The 17,404-nt window shown below is 47.0% G+C and overlaps 1 pseudogene; it reads right to left on the bottom strand.

The window, feature by feature from the left end:
- Window positions 1-9,344: 9,344 nt before the first annotated feature.
- On the bottom strand, window positions 9,345-11,557 carry LOC142846720 (tubulin alpha-1B chain pseudogene; annotated as a pseudogene).
- Window positions 11,558-17,404: the final 5,847 nt, after the last annotated feature.

Raw genomic sequence — 17,404 nt, 5'->3', positions numbered from 1 at the left:
GAAGAACAGAACCTGTAAGAGGAGAGCGAGGTGATGCATCAGGGAAATCAAAATCTATCTTTCACGGGTCTAAGATTGTCATAATGATACCCAGTATTTCCAAAAAAATGTAAGGAGAAGAAAACAACAAAGTAGGGGAATCTTTTAGGAGATTCTTTTCCAAACAGGTTACTCGCCATGACAGACAGAATGATCACTCAAACGTCATCCTGTCTTCAATGTATTTACCAATAGGATATCAATATATCCATGGAGTCAATACAGAGACATATCATTTAAGTGGTGAGGAAATTTCAATGAAGATGCAACTGAGAAAGTGTGGCGACCTCTCCCATCAACTGATAGGAACACCACACACAAGCCTGGGTCTGCTGACCGCCATTAGGTATACATACATACATACATGCACAAACACACACATGATCCTAAGAAGGGGCCAGGGTGGCACCATGAACTATAGCGCTTCTCAAGCATGTGTGAGAATATGCTCGAAGAGGAGAGAGTAAAGAATGAGAGAGAGAGAGAGAGAGAGAGAGAGAGAGAGAGAAGAAGAAGAAGAAGAAGAAGAAGAAGAAGAAGAAGAAGAAGACAGTGATGAAGAGTAAACAATTGTCGAACACATGTAGAATACAACAAGATGATACAAATGGAAGGGATAATATCAAAGGTCCCACTTATATAAAAAGCAGGTCTGTGTTTAACTTTCGTTTTCAAAACCAACAACTTATCCACTTTGAAAGTTTCCTTTCCCACCTGTGTGAACTGGGAGGATCTGCAAACTAAATCCTGGAGACTTGATTTCGAGCCCCCAGGCTAGCCTTGAAACCATCGTGAATGCAAATTGGCCATGGACACGCCCAGTAGCAGGCTGGCCTCAAACCGCTAATCACCCTGTCCTTTCCTCCCTCATCCTGGGACTATGGGTTTTCTAAAGTCCTTACATTAATAAACATTGGATTTCATTAAGGGCTCAAGCCCATTGGCCTCCAGCAAGCTCGGCAAACACTCTGTCGTTGGGGTTTTGTCCATAACCTGCCTTGGACCTGTTGTGCGACTTCAAGGGCAACTGAGAGACAGGGGGCTGGGGTGTGTCTGCCAACCCCTAGGCCCCTCCCATGCCTGGGCGGGGCTTCCTTGGCAGCCAGGCTTATATAAGGAAGACGGGTCCTCCCACCAGTGCTCTTGATCAGCAGCCTGTCAACCTGGTAGCATCCACTCTGTCCCAGAGAGTCCACAGAGTGTCTTGCAGAACCCAGACGACAGCTGTTCCTGAACAAAGAAGTGTGGAGCCCAGGCCCATAAGCTGCCTCGGACCTTGTTGTGCACCGGCAACCGCAAACGAGGGGCAAGAGCGCATTGCCACCAACATGCTGAAAATGCCTCCGCGAAGCCCCAGGGTCTATCCGGTGCCCTGCTGGGACCCGCAGCCAGAAGGCGCCAACCCTGCCAAGCGCCGCCGCCTCCAGGAGCCTGCCTGCCTCGCCTCGCTGGCACAGCCAGACCTGGAAGCACCCGCCAGGCCTGCCAGCAAAGAGCTCACGTCCACGGTGGTCATTCCCACCGGATGTGCCATGCAACTACGCGTGGAAGGCGTCGACCTGCTGCTGGAGCCCGAACCGAATTCGGTCAGGCGAGTGTCGCTACCTGGACATACCATCATACTGGTCCCCGAGGGCCTCCAAGCCTCCTCCCAACCTGGGCAGGCTGTGTTCTGGCCCGCCGGCACAAAGGAGGCCCCTGTCCCGGACATGCTCCAGGACCACCATGTCTTTGCCCTCGACCAGGGATTCAATGGTGCCGAGAGGTATGCTCCTGGCTCCATCTGGAGCCTCAAAAGCAGCACGCGCTGGCCTCTGCCCAGCTCACAACTGCAGCCTCTCCCTCCATCTCCTCCTCCGAGTCATCAAGAACAAACCTCTGAGAGTCCTCAGAAGCCTCCACGGCCACCGTGCAAGGCCAAGAGGCGCCTCTTCTAGGGAAGGGACGCCTAACAAACAGCACCTTGGACATCCATTTGGCCGCCTAGGGGATTCCCAGGGTTCCCCGAGTCACCCAGTACCTGCCATTGAGACTGGGCGAACAGCGAGTACTTTTCGCTGCACATTATGGAGGGGAGAAGAGAAGGACTTGCAGAAGGGTGCAGACACTGGATCTCACCCCTCAAGCTCAAAAACTGCCTTGCAGAGACAGAAAGTTCTCTTCCACTTCTGGGATTCATCTCAAAACCTTGCCTGCCACCTCCTCTGCAGGGCTGGTTCCCTCTAAGAACTCTCTGCGACCCAAGCATGGATCTCAGGAACCAAGGCAGCACTGGCGTTGCTAGGCAGCCAGTCTCCTTTCTATGTGCGCCAGACTAGAAGGAGGACTGTGTCTGCATTGGTCCTCCTGGACAGTTCAAGCTGCTCTCTGGGGAACTGACAAATGTCCCAGTCGAAGAAGATGCTTCCTTGCCCTGATGGACAATGATTCTTGGCTTCTTAGCAGCCATCCCTTCACCTGCTGGAGTGGTTTTGCTTCACAGACTCTTACTGACAATCAGGGCTACTTGGAAAAATCCTGATTTGAAAGACAGACAGACAGAAAGACAGACAGACAGGACAGCTACTGAAGAAAGCTGCATTTATGGCCCTTTAGTTTGCTGCCTTTGAGAAGCCGAAGATACCAGATTTCTGTGAGGTCTAGCTTACTATCCAAGAAACTCACACTCATTTTTTATTGTAAAATGCTTTTGTTTTCAAAGCAATGTTTCTACTTCCGACATCACTTATTATTAATAAAATATATAGACCAAACTATATGGTGTGGATAAATGGCTTTATGAGAGGTTTCTCTCTCTCCCTCCCTCTCTCTCTCTCTCTCTGTGTGTGTGTGTGTTTCTGTGTGTGTTTGTGTGTGTGTGTATGTGTGTGTGTCTATGTGAATAAGAGAGAATGAGGGGTGGGAACACTGTGGGTGGGCGGTGGGGCACGCCTGTCCTCCAGGTAAAGGCAGATGACCTAGGAGTTGGAGCCCACACTCAGAAACAGGGAAAGTGTAAGCTGGGCTACATCGGGCAATGTGAAAGATATCAGAAGATCAGCGTGGCCCGAGAGATGGTTCAGCACTTAGAATAAAGGTTCTCTTTCAACCTATGGGTAGAGAACACTTTGAGGGGTCAAACGAGCCTTTCCCAATGGTCCCAAATAAGAGATACTGCACATTTACGTGACAATTTCTTACCTGGGCAAAATTACAGTTAATCAGAAGCAACAGAAAAAATTCTATGATTTGGGGTCACCCCAACATACGAACATGTATTAAAGGGTCAAGATTTTGGAAGCTTGAGAACCACTGACATCAAAGGACTTAGTGCCCTTGCAGCATCCACGTGAAGAAGACCCTTGATGATACCACAGGATGGACAACCACTCCACCCCAGGCTGCTTAATGCCTGCAGTACACAAAAGCCAGAACAGGCACACACACACACACACACACACACACACACACACACACACACACACACACAAGCAAATAAATAAAGAATAAAAAATACATTAGAGTTGAACAAAATACAGAATAAAATCAGAGGGTAAGAGGACCTTCATAGACACAGCATGTGTGGTTTGTATTCTGGGTTCTCAACTCGATCAGACCTCGAATAAACTAAAACACCTGTTTTAGGAACCAGGTTAATGCTGGGCTATTTGTCTGGATTGAGTAATTTGAAGTGGGGAGCCCCACCCTCAGTCCAGTCCTTGGGCGGTGGAAAGACACCAGCAGAGCAAGTGAAGGCACTCCATGCATTCCAGCCTTTGGGAGGAGGACGACACCCTCCATCCCAAGACCAGGTTATCCTCATCCATTGAATGTTTGACTCCCAATGGGAAGTTGCAGGACTTGGGAAAGAAGTGCTAGAGGGAATTCAAAGTCCTTAGGGCCCACTGAGAATCCTTCAGAAGAAGAACAGAACCTGTAAGAGGAGAGCGAGGTGATGCATCAGGGAAATCAAAATCTATCTTTCACGGGTCTAAGATTGTCATAATGATACCCAGTATTTCCAAAAAAATGTAAGGAGAAGAAAACAACAAAGTAGGGGAATCTTTTAGGAGATTCTTTTCCAAACAGGTTACTCGCCATGACAGACAGAATGATCACTCAAACGTCATCCTGTCTTTTAATGTATTTACCAATAGGATATCAATATATCCATGGAGTCAATACAGAGACATATCATTTAAGTGGTGAGGAAATTTCAATGAAGATGCAACTGAGAAAGTGTGGCGACCTCTCCCATAAACTGATAGGAACACCACACACAAGCCTGGGTCTGCTGACCGCCATTAGGTATACATACATACATACATGCACAAACACACACATGATCCTAAGAAGGGGCCAGGGTGGCACCATGAACTATAGCGCTTCTCAAGCATGTGTGAGAATATGCTCGAAGAGCAGAGAGTAAAGAATGAGAAAGAGAGAGAAAGAGAGAGAGAGAGAGAGAGAGAGAGAAGAAGAAGAAGAAGAAGACAGTGATAAAGAGTAAACAATTGTCGAACACAGGTAGAATACAACAAGATGATACAAATGGAAGGGATAATATCACAGGTCCCACTTATATAAAAAGCAGGTCTCTGCTTAATTTTCGTTTTCAAAACCAACAACTTATCCACTTTGAAAGTTTCCTTTCCCACCTGTGTGAACTGGAAGGATCTGCAAACTAAATCCTGGAGACTTGATTTCGAGCCCCCAGGCTAGCCTTGAAACCACCCTGAATGCAAATTGGCCATGGACACGCTCAGTAGCAGGCTGGCCTCAAACCTCTAATCACCCTGTCCTTTCCTCCCTCATCCTGGGACTATGGGTTTTCTAAAGTCCTTACATTAATAAACATTGGATTTCATTAAGGGCTCAGGCCCATTGGCCTCCAGCAAGCTCGGCAAACACTCTGTCGTTGAGGTTTTGTCCATAACCTGCCTTGGACCTGTTGTGCAACTTCAAGGGCAACTGAGAGACAGGGGGCTGGGGTGTGTCTGCCAAACCCTAGGCCCCTCCCATGCCTGGGCGGGGCTTCCTTGGCAGCCAGGCTTATATAAGGAAGACGGGTCCTCCCACCACTGCTCTTGATCAGCAGCCTGTCAACCTGGTAGCATCCACTCTGTCCCAGAGAGTCCACAGAGTGTCTTGCAGAACCCAGACGACAGCTGTTCCTGAACAAAGAAGTGTGGAGCCCAGGCCCATAAGCTGCCTCGGACCTTGTTGTGTACTGGCAACCGCAACTGAGGGGCAAGAGCGCATTGCCACCAACATGCTGAAAATGCCTCCGCGAAGCCCCAGGGTCTATCCGGTGCCCTGCTGGGACCCGCAGCCAGAAGGCGCCAACCCTGCCAAGCGCCGCCGCCTCCAGGAGCCTGCCTGCCTCGCCTCGCTGGCACAGCCAGACCTGGAAGCATCCGCCAGGCCTGCCAGCAAAGAGCTCACGTCCACGGTGGTCATTCCCACCGGATGTGCCATGCAACTACGCGTGGAAGGCGTCGACCTGCTGCTGGAGCCTGAACCCAATTCGGTCAGGCGAGTGTCGTTACCTGGACATACCATCATACTGGTCCCCGAGGGCCTCCAAGCCTCCTCCCAACCTGGGCAGGCTGTGTTCTGGCCCGCCGGCACAAAGGAGGCCCCTGTCCCGGACATGCTCCAGGACCACCATGTCTTTGCCCTCGACCAGGGATTCAATGGTGCCGAGAGGTATGCTCCTGGCTCCATCTGGAGCCTCAAAAGCAGCACGCGCTGGCCTCTGCCCAGCTCACAACTGCAGCCTCTCCCTCCATCTCCTCCTCCGAGTCATCAAGAACAAACCTCTGAGAGTCCTCAGAAGCCTCCACGGCCACCGTGCAAGGCCAAGAGGCGCCTCTTCTAGGGAAGGGACCACGACTGGACCCTAACAAACAACACCTTGGACATCCATTTGGCCGCCTAGGGGATTCCCAGGGTTCCCCGAGTCACCCAGTACCTGCCATTGAGACTGGGCGAACAGCGAGTACTTTTCGCGGCACATTATGGAGGGGAGAAGAGAAGGACTTGCAGAAGGGTGCAGACACTGGATCTCACCCCTCAAGCTCAAAAGCTGCCTTGCAGAGACAGAAAGTTCTCTTCCACTTCTGGGATTCATCTCAAAACCATCCCTGCCAACTCCTCTGCATGGCTGGTTCCCTCTAAGAACTCTCTGCGACCCAAGCATGGATCTCAGGAACCAAGGCAGCACTGACTTTGCTAGGCAGCCAGTCTCCTTTCTGTGTGCGCCAGACTAGAAGGAGAACTGTGCCTGCATTGGTCCTCCTGGACAGTACAAGCTGCTCTCTGGGGAACTGACAAATGTCCCAGTCGAAGAAGATGCTTCCTTGCCCTGATGGACAATGATTCTTGGCTTCTTAGCAGCCATTCCTTCACCTGCTGGAGTGGTTTTTCTTCACAGACTCTTACTGACAATCAGGGCTACTTGGAAAAACCCTGACTTGAAAGACAGACAGGACAGCTACTGAAGAAAGCCGCATTTATGGCCCTTTAGTTCGCTGCCTTTGAGAAGCCGATGATACCAGATTTCTGTGAAGTCTAGCTTACTATCCAAGAAACTCAACCTCATTTCTTATTGTAAAATGCTTTTGTTTTCAAAGCAATGTTTCTACTTCCAACATCACTTAATATTAATAAAATATATAGACCAAAATATATGGTGAGGATAAATGGCTTTATGAGAGATTCTCTCTCTCTCTCTCTCTCTCTCTCTCTCTCTCTCTCTCTCTCTCTCTCTCTCTGTGTGTGTGTGTGTGTGTGTGTGTGTGTGTGTGTGTGTGTGTGTGTATGTGAATGAGAGAGAGAGAATTAGGGGTGGGCACAATGTGGGTGGTCGGTGGGGCATGCCTGTCCTCCAGGTAAAGGCAGATGACCTAGGAGTTGGAGCCCACACTCAGAAACAGAGAAAGTGTAAGCTGGGCTACATCGCGCAATGTGAAAGATATCAGAAGATCAGCGTGGCCCGAGAGATGGTTCAGCACTTAGAATAAAGGTTCTCTTTCAACCTATGGGTAGAGAACACTTTGAGGGGTCAAAAGAGCCTTTCCCAATGGTCCCAAATAAGAGTTCCTGCACATTTACATGACAATTTCATACCTGGGCAAAATTGCATTTATTCAGAAGCAACAGAAACAATTCTATGATTTGGGGTCACCACAACATACGAACATGTATTAAAGGGTCGAAATTTAGGAAGCTTGAGAACCACTGACATCAAAGGACTTAGTGTCCTTGCAGCATCCACATGAAGACGATCCTTAAAGATAAGGTAAGATGGACACACACTAACCCACGGTTTTTCATGTCTGCAGTACATAAAGTCAGAACACACACACACACACACACGCAAAGAAACAAAAATTAATAAATAAATTCGAGTTGAACAAATCCAGAATAAAATCAGAGGGTAAGAGGACCTTTGTAGACAGAGCATGTGTCGTGTATAGTCTTGGTTCTCAACTCGATCAGATCTCGAATAAACTAAAACACCTGTTTTAGGAACCAGGCTAATTTCTTACCTGGGCAAACTTACAGTTAATCAGAAGCAACAGAAACGATTTTATGATTTGGGGTCACCACAACATACGAACATGTATTAAAGGGTCAAGATTTTGGAAGCTTGAGAACCACTGACATCAAAGGACTTAGTGCCCTTGCAGCATCCACATGCAGAAGACCCTTGATGATACCACAGGATGGACAACCACTCCACCCCAGGCTTTTTAATGCCTGGCGTACAGAAAAACCAGAACAGGGACACACACACACATACACACACACACACATAAACAAAAAGTAATAAATAAATTAGAGTTGAACAAAATACAGAATAAAATCAGAGGGTAAGAGGACCTTCATAGACACAGCATGTGTGGTGGGTGTTCTTGGTTCTCAACTCGATCAGACCTCGAATAAACTAAAACACCTGTTTTAGGAACCAGGTTAATGCTGGGCTATTTGTCTGGATTGAGTAATTTGAAGTGGGGAACCCCACCCTCAGTCCAGTCCTTGGGCGGTGGAAAGACACCAGCAGAGCAAGTGAAGGCACTCCATGCATTCCAGCCTTTGGGAGGAGGACGACACCCTCCATCCCAAGACCAGGTTATCCTCATCCATTGAATGTTTGGGAAGTTGCAGGACTTGGGAAAGAAGTGCTAGAGGGACTTCAAAGTCCTTAGGGCCCACTGAGAATCCTTCAGAAGAACAGAACCTGCAAGAGGGGAGCCAGGTGTGGCATCAGGAAATCAAAATCTATCTATCACGGGTCTAAGAATGTGGTATTGATACCCACTATTTTGTAGGAGAAGAAAAGAACAAAAGTAGGAAAAACTTTAGGAGATTTTTTTCCAAAGAGCTTACTCGCCATGGCAGACAGGGTGATCACACAACCGTCCTCCTGTCTTTTAACGTATTTTTTACTTGGATATAAATATATCTATGGAGTCAATACCGAGACATATCATTTCAGTGGTGAGGAAATTTCAATGAAGATGCAACTGAGAAAGTGTGGCAACTTCTCTTATCAACTGAGGGCCACACAGCAGGAACACCGCACACAGAATGAGTCAGCTGACCCACATTAGGTTTAAATGCATACATACATGCACAAACACAGACATTATTCTAAGAAGGGGCGGGAATGTCACCATGGACTATAGCGCTTCTCAAGCATGTGTGAGAATATGCTCGAAGAGGAGAGAGTAAAGAAGAATGGAGTGAGAGGAAGACAGTCATAAAGTGTAAACATGGTTTCCTGAGGAGCCACTGGTAGTGACACCAGTATTTATACCTACTGCATGTGCTGGCTTTTTGGGATTCTAATCTCTTTGGATGGATACCTTGTTCAGCCTAGATATAGCCTTGGACCTTCCACAAGGCAATGTGCCTCACTCTCTTTGATGTTTAGATGGGGGTGGGGTGGGAGGTTATGTGGAGGAGATGGGAGGACAAGACGGAGTGGGAACTTGGATTGGTATTTTTTTAAATCTAATAAATAAATTAAAAAGAGTTATCTATGGGAGTGAGACTAATATGATTCACCATAAAGAATTCATTCTATTTGAGTATTTAAATTGAATATTTAGTGGAAAACTCCTCAAAAACAGTTTGCTTGCTCTGTACGGTCAGCTGGGGCATGGATTCTGGGCTTCCACATGGTTTCTGTAGATCACGAACACAGGCTCCAGCTGTTGTAGAATTACTAACCCAGAAGAGGCCCTTGGAGGCAGCCCAGACCACCGACATCAGCATGGCTTTGTGTGTCAGCATAAGCTACAGACATCAATGCGGCTTCAGGCTGTAGCACAGATCGTGGACATGGCATGGCCTTTGATGGTAACGTGGACCACCACAGACTCGGGCTGCAGTAGATCCTCAGACCCAGACATGCCCCCCGTGGCAGCACAGACCTGAACATCACCATATCCCCTGGGGTCAATGCAGGCCGTTCACATCAGTGTGGCTCCCAGCAGCAGCAAGGCCCATTGATATTGACATGGCCTCAGTCAGCAGTACTGTCCATGAATGTCCACATGGAACTCAGGCTTCATCACAGCCTGGGGCAGCAGACACCAACATGGCCTCTGGCGGCATCATGGACCAAGGTGGTCCTTCGAGGAAGCACAATGCAGAAAGGGAACCATTCAGGAAGATCCTGCTGCACACCACCCTGCTCAACCCTGCTCAGCAATGTGTCCCGCTGTCGACCACAGCCCTCTCTCATGCCCGTTGCTGTCAATTCGTCAGTTTCCGCCTCTCCACAGCACACAGACAGCTTCATTTTTCTCTTTCCCACCTCTCCATCGCATATTTGCCCATCTTTGCAGCCCCCACCTTGAGGCCTGGCTGACACAGACCACCTATCCCAGGCAGCCCCTTCTTAAAGCTTTCTCTTTGAGACATCATGGGAAAACCTTACAGATACACATGAAGAAGATAAGACACGATCACAGTAGGAAAATAACATGATTAGAACCATTGGTGTCTGTCAGCTAATACTGAAGCTGAAGTTTTGGGAATTTGGCATGATACAGGAGCTGAAAGAATGGATTGGACCAGACAGTGGTGAGGCACACCTTTAACCCCTTGGGAGGCAGAGGCGGGAGGATCTCTTTGAGCTCAAGGCCAGCGTGGTCAGCCAGGGCTATACACAAAGAAACCCTGTCTTAAAAAACCAACAACCAAAAACAAATAAACAAACAAAAGAACAGACAGATATTTCTCTCCTCCTTTCTCACCCTCTCCTCACCACACAATCCCTCTCTAAGGCAACCATGTCCTCATGGGCCTGAGAGAACTCCCCCTCTTCCAGGTCCTCACCTACATACCAAGCAAGCACAAAGGCACACTTGGCACACATCAGATTAAACTTGTGATCTAGGCGAGCCCAAGCCTCAGCAATGGCTGTGGTGTTGCTCAGCATGCACACAACTCTCTAAACCTTGGCCAGGTTTCCACCAGGTAACACAGGGAAAGGCTGGTAATTAATGCTAACCTTGAAGCCAGTGGGCCACCAATCCACGAACCAGACGCTGCACTTGGTCTTGATGGTGGAAATAGCAGCATTGACATCTTTGGAAACCACATCACCATGGTACAGCAGGCAACAAGTCATGTATTTACCATGGCAAAGATCACATTTCACCATCTGGTTGGCTGTCTCAAAGCAAGCTTTGGTGATCTCTGCTACAGAAAGCTGTTCATAGTAGGCTTGTTTTTTAGCAGAGATGACGGGCATATGTGGCCAAAGGGGCACTTCCCTATATGGGGAGAGGGTACCAGGTTGATCTGGAGTTCTGTCAGGTCAACATTCAGGGCCCCATCAAATCTGAGGGAAGCAGTGATGGCAGATACAATCTGGGTAATAAGGCAGTGTAGGTTGGACGCTCAATATCAAGGTTTCTACAACAGGTGTCATATATGGCCTCATTGTCTACTATGAAGGCATAATCTGAATGCTCCAGCGTGGTGTGGGTGGTGAGGAAGGAACTGTAGGTCTCAACCACATCAATGGAAACCTGGGTCCTAAGTGAACAGAGAGTTCCAGCTTGGAGTTCTTTCCATAATCAACAGAGATGCTCCATTAGCAGGGAGGTGAACCCAGAGCCAGTTTCCCATCAAAGTTGCAGAAAACCAAGAAGCCATAAAGACCTATGCACTGGTCAGCCAGTGTTCAAATTTGGTCCAAAACAAAGTCAGCAATCTCCTTGTCAATGGTGTAGTGTCCACTTGCATAGTTATTGGCAGCATCTTCCTTCCTGTGATGAGCTTCTCGGGGATGAAGAGTTGGCAATAGGAACCAGTGTGAACTTCATCACCAACTCTGAGTTCCAGATCTATGAATACTGCCCAGGGCACATGCTTGCCAATGCCTGTCTCACAGAAGAAGGCTTTAAAGGAGTCGTCTTCCCCCAATGGTCTTGTCACTTGGCATCTGGCCATCAGCTTGGATGTCATGTTCCAGGCAGTAGATCTCCCAGCAGGCGTTGCAGATCTGGACAGCAGCCTAACCAATGTCATGAAAGTGTACTCTTGCATGGTAGCTATGAGTTAGAAGGCGAGGGTGACAGAAGAAGATGCCAGATCCCCAGTTACCATTCCCAACAGCTAAGAGGAGCGGTAAGTCACACAATGAGGGTGAGATCATTTCTTAAAGTAGTAACTCTTCAAATTCACTGCTTATCCCTTATTAGATAAACCATCCTTTTGTTCTTGAACTCGCTCAGTCTAGCCCTGGTTTTCTTCTAGTTGAATGTGTATGTAGGTGGGTAAACAGACAGACAGATTTTCCCACAGTGACTTTACAGCTCTTTGCTACCTTGGAAGGGAGGGGCTAAGCGTGGTCATGCTGTTTTGTTTTGTTCAACCTGAAAAGTTGTGACAGATTCTTGACTTGAATGGAGGCGGCCTCCTGGAATGTTGGATCTGTGACTGATTGTGAATTGCAGAAGGGATAGCTTGTCCTTAAATCCTTCCCGTCCGCTGAATCACTTTAGGGCCACCACAGCACATTTGAAGGCACCAAACCACCAGCAGGGCAGTGCCTTCATTCCTCGGCAGTCAGTAGGGAACTATGTTCTTCTCTTGTGCTCAGTTTCAGATTTGAGATTGTTTGTCCCATTGTTTATCATCTTAAAAACAATCAAGCTAGGCATGGTGGTACTTGCCTTCAGTTCCAGCACTCAGGAAGCAGAGGGAGGTAGAACTCCAAGTTCAAGGCCAACCTAATCTACAGAGTGAGTTTCAGGACTGCTAGGGCTATTACACTATTACCCTGTCTTTAAAAAAAAATTAAATAAATTCCTTGATCAGTAACAGGTGGAGTCATCAAAAGAGAAATCAGGTTTGGGTGGTACCTGTGTGGTAGCAATGGAAACACAGATAGGCAGGCATCAGCCTGCAACACCTCAACAGCCTGAGCTATTACTTCCACCTCCATCCCCTTCTGCTGAGTCTTGTCAAACTGTTTCATCCCAATTTCCAATTAAATAAAACTCAACTGATTCTTGTACTGGCTGGTTTTGTGTATCAACTTGATACAAGCTAGAGTCATCAGAGGAAGGAGCCTCAGCTGAGGAAACGCCTCAATGAGATCCAGCTTTAAGGCATTTTCTCATTTAGTGATCAATGGGGGAGGGCTCAACCCATGGTGGGGTGGTTCCATCCCTGGGCTGCTGGTCCTGGGTTCTATATGAAGGTAGGTTGAGCAAATCATGGGATAAAAGTCAGTAAGCAGCCTTCATCCATGACCTCTGCATCGGCTCCTGCTTCCAGGATCCTGCCCTGCTTGAGTTCCTGTCCTGACTTCCTTCAGTGATGAACAAAGAGCAATGCTAAAGTGTAAGCCAAATAATCCTTTTCTCCCCAAGTTGCTTTTGGGTCATGGTATTTTGTCACAGCAACAGAACCCTAAGGTATTTTTTTTTCAATTTACTTCCCATGCTCCTCCGTCTTCTCTCCATTCTATTTATGAATGGCCAGCCTTAGCTTGATTTTTGTCTAGCCAGCTTTTCTTAAATTATTCTGTCCACCTTTGGCCTCTGGGTTTTCCCTTCTCTTTGTAATAATGAACTTACAATATTACCAATATCATTCTTCAACTTCATCTCCCTGTTTCTCTTTAACACCTTTGTCAGAACCAGGCCAATCAAAGTAAATATATAGTTAAATAAATAAATAACACACAAATGTAATGCACTAGATCTTTCGTGGTTTTTTATTATGATTATTGTTAAGATAAGAGGTAGGGGATGTAATATTTAGTGGGGAGAAGAAACTGTGACATTGTTTCATCACAAAGGGGCACAGTGACAGCTGGATGTGGTGGTACATGTCTTTAATCCCAGCACTGGGGGCAGAAGCAGGTGGATCTCTGAGTTTGAGGCCATCCTGGTCTACGGAGTCAGTTCCAGGACAGCCAGGCTACACAGAGAAACCCTGTCTCAAAATTCAAAAACAAAGCAAAGGGGCACAGTGAGTGTGGTGTTCCACACTTTGAATCCCACCACTCAGACAGAAGCAGGCAGGTACAGTGATTCATCAGGGCACACTGCATCCCACAGCATAGAAATTTGTCTAATTGGCTTTCAAACACTCTTCACGCTAATGAACCATCACCCAGAATTGACAGTTGTCTCTTCGTACTATTTTAGTGGGGTTTTTTAACTCTTAAAAAAATATTGTATGTAATGTCATGAGTATTTTTAAACACACACAGCCCTTATAACATTCTCTGGAAAAAAACTATTGTCATTATAACCAAGTTGTTACCAGTCCAGTCAATATATAAATGTTGTAAAAAAAAAAAAACCTATGTATGGGTAGATATAAAAGGTAACATTTATGTTGTTTTGTAAACAATTAGGTTTCATACCGGATACCATATTCTTTGCTTGGCTTTTTTACTAAACTGTATTTTTAAAAAAGATGACAGGATTTATTTCTAATAAAGATTTGAATTCCATAATAGAATATACTATATTCTACTGATTAGTTAATTAATTTTACATTTTTTGAGACAGAGCCTTTGTGTGTAAACCAAGTTGACTTCAAACTCAGAGATCCTCCTGCCTCTTCCTTCAAAGTGCTGGGATTCCTGGGCAGCTTGTTCTTTTCTGAAAGGGGACAGAAGAAGAGAAGTGGATCTGGGGGGAGGGGATATAAGCGGGGAGACGGGACATCTGGGGGAAGTGAGGAGAAGAGAAACTTGAGTCAGAGTGTTTTGTATGAAAGAAGAATTTTTTTTAAAGTAAGTAATGGCTGCTGGGAGCAGAGAGTTGGTCCACTTCAAAGATGACCCCCCTAAACCAGTGGTTCTCAAGGGTCAAATATCAGATACCCTGTGTACCAGAGTTACAGTGGGTTTGGCCTTGTTGGTGTCCTTGTGGGTAGGCATTGAGGTCTCCAAAGTTCAAACCAGGCCATTTCTCTCTCTCTCTCTCTCTCTCTCTCTCTCTCTCTCTCTCTCTCTCTCTCTCTCTCTCTCTCTCCCTGTCTCTCCCTGACTCTCTCCTCTCTCTCCCTGTCTCTCTCTCCCTGTCTCTCTCTCTCCCTGTCTCTCTCTCTCCCCCTGCTGCCTTTGTATCCAGATGTAGAACTCTCAGCTACTTCAGAACCATGTCTGCCTGTATGCCGCCATGCTCCCACCATGACAATGGAGCAAACTTCTGTAGGCCAGCCCCGAATAAATGTTCTTTATGAGAGTTGCCATGGTCATGGCGTCTCTTCACAAAGATAGAACACTGACTAAGGCAGGTGCCCTGGGTCTTACAGATCTTAACAATTTTCTTTCTTTCTGATGTAATCCAAATGCTTATAATCCCCATAAATTTGTATGCTGAACACCTGGTGATCAATATGCTGGTAGCAAGAGGAAGGAGCTTCTGGGGGTAATTAGGTCTTGGAGATGGATCCCTCGTGTATGAGATTAGAGACCCAAAGAGCTGTCTTGCCTCTCCACCATGTAACCACACTCCAGAAGATACCCTGTGATCTGGCTATTCTGATTGTCAACTCAACTACATCTAGGATTAACTAAGACCCAAGTGTCTGGGTACACTTGGGAGAAGCTTTTCTTGATTGAATCGTTTGGGATGGGAAGACCTACCCTATGTCTGGATCTTTGAAGGTGAAAAGATCTACCTGAAATCTGGCCCACACCTTCTCTTGTCAGCCTATGTAAAGAACACGAAAGAAGGAAAGGATTGCATCTTGCCTGTTTGCCCTCACTCTCGCTGGCAAGTTCATTTCTTCACCGGCATTAGGGCCTAGTTCTTCAGGATTCTGGCATCTACAGAAGACCAGTGGAGACACCCAGCATCATGGGATTGAACAGCCATTGGACTCTTAGACCTCCCATTGGAAGACAGCCATTATTGGAATAGTAGAGAACCCTAACACCATGCATGAAGCAGGAAGCTGGCCCTCATCAGATGTAGATTCTCATGGTACCTTGATGACAGATTTCCCAGATTCCAGAACAGTGATGAAGAAAGTCCTGTTATTGAGAAGCCACCATGCCTCAGGAATCCTGGTGTAACACCATACATGAACTAACAGAAGGTCTCTAGTGAGATCCCAAAGGACAGAGGCGTCCTTCTGAAGAGTTTCCTGCGGCTCCTCATATACAGCACATCCCAGCTAGGGCCACTGAAAGTCACCAACAGTGCTTGCAAATCTTTCTCTGGAGACCATCAGATAATCCTAAATGAAGAGGCAGGAAAAATGAAGTAGACCAGGGTAGAGGCAGAGCCATAGGGCCTCACTCAGAAGAGATGCTAATGTTGGTCACAAGAACACATTTGCCTCTTGAGAATGAGTCAGCCCTAGGTACACAGATCTGAACAATGGAAGAAACTAACCATTATGTTGTCTTGAGTGATGAGACTCTGGGGGGGAAGCCCCACCTCTTCTCAGGCTCTTATTACCTCACATCTGTTAAATGGGAAGGTGTTAGACTAGACCTCAAAGACCCACCCATCTCTACCTTTTGAAGCTGAATCTCAGAAACACCAGTGACAGACCAGAGCAGAGGGGATGAATGGGAGATGAAGGTGGAAATGAACAGAAAGGATATTCTAGAAGCCAGTCAGAGGCCACGTGTTCCTTTTGTCAACTGGCTGAGATTGGGCAGATGGGGAGAAGGGGCGCGCCTTCTCTCTACCTACCACATTGTCCCTATCTTCCACATTGATTCTGCAGTTTGGCTCCTGATCCACCAGGAGTAAAACTTACACTCTGAGCAGCAGTAACTTTCAGTGATCTTTTTTTCTGGCTTTAGGGCCAACATGCCATTAAGAAAAGACTGTGAAGCCAGGCAGTGGTGGTGCACGCCTTTAGTTCCAGCATTCAGGAGGCAGAGGTAGGCAGATATCTGTGAGTTCGAGGCCAGCCTGGGCTACAAGAGCTAGTTCCAGGACAGGCTCCAAAATTACAGAAAAACCCTGCTCAAAACCCCAAAAAGAAAAAGGAAAAAAAAAGAAAAAAGAAAAGGCTGTGAGATATCTCAGCAAGGCAGCCCCGCTCTTCCCCCATCCTCTGTGGCTAAGTGATCAGGGAGCTTACCCAAAAAGCTCATTACCTACCCCAGGAACCCAAATTATCTTCATTCTTCCCCCAGCTCACACATGGAGCCAAAACATCCTCAGCCTGGTTTTACTTTCCTTCCTAAACCCTTATACTTTCCCAACTGGGGGTCTTTCTGAAATCCTAGAGTTTGTTCCCAAGTGGAATGTTTCATACAGAGCCTGAAGTGGGATTACAGTAGTGATAAATAAAAGATTAGCTTCTGAGTTTCAGGACTAAATAAGGGGTCAGACTCTGGGTGATTGGGAGATAAAAGAAATTTGGGTGTTTGTTCATGGATAAACCCGTTCAGAAGCAGGTTGGGGCAGTTGGTGGATCAGAAGCTCAACTTTCCCTGGGTCCCTTCAAACTACCCTTGCTGCCCACCCCAGTCATCTGGTTTTATTTGGGAGAAAGGAAGAACTGGCTAGGGCAGCAGGGAGCCCTAAAGGAGTCTGGGTATTGAGTGGGACATTCAGGTGTCACACTTTGCTTCAGCAAGAACATTCTCCAAAAAATTCCTAACCATCTAAGACCAAGCAAAAGCAGGCATGTGGCTAAGGCTAGGCTTCCTTTAACCCAATTTTGATGGTGTCTTGCTTGTCCTACGTCCTGGTGAATTTGTCATGAGTTAGTAGGGTTTGAAGAGTTACAGAAACAGACACAGTGGAGTATCTGAATTGGGGCAAGGGACCACAGCAGAACTCAGGGAGACAAAGAACCCAAGACACTATCACTAGGGATGCAGGGCCGTCAGTTGAGAACCATCAGTTAGTGTTCCAAATTCAGT

The sequence above is a fragment of the Microtus pennsylvanicus genome, chromosome 3, assembly GCF_037038515.1.
Source record: "Microtus pennsylvanicus isolate mMicPen1 chromosome 3, mMicPen1.hap1, whole genome shotgun sequence".
NCBI lineage: Eukaryota > Metazoa > Chordata > Mammalia > Rodentia > Cricetidae > Microtus > Microtus pennsylvanicus.
This window is presented reverse-complemented; position numbering and strand designations above follow the sequence as displayed.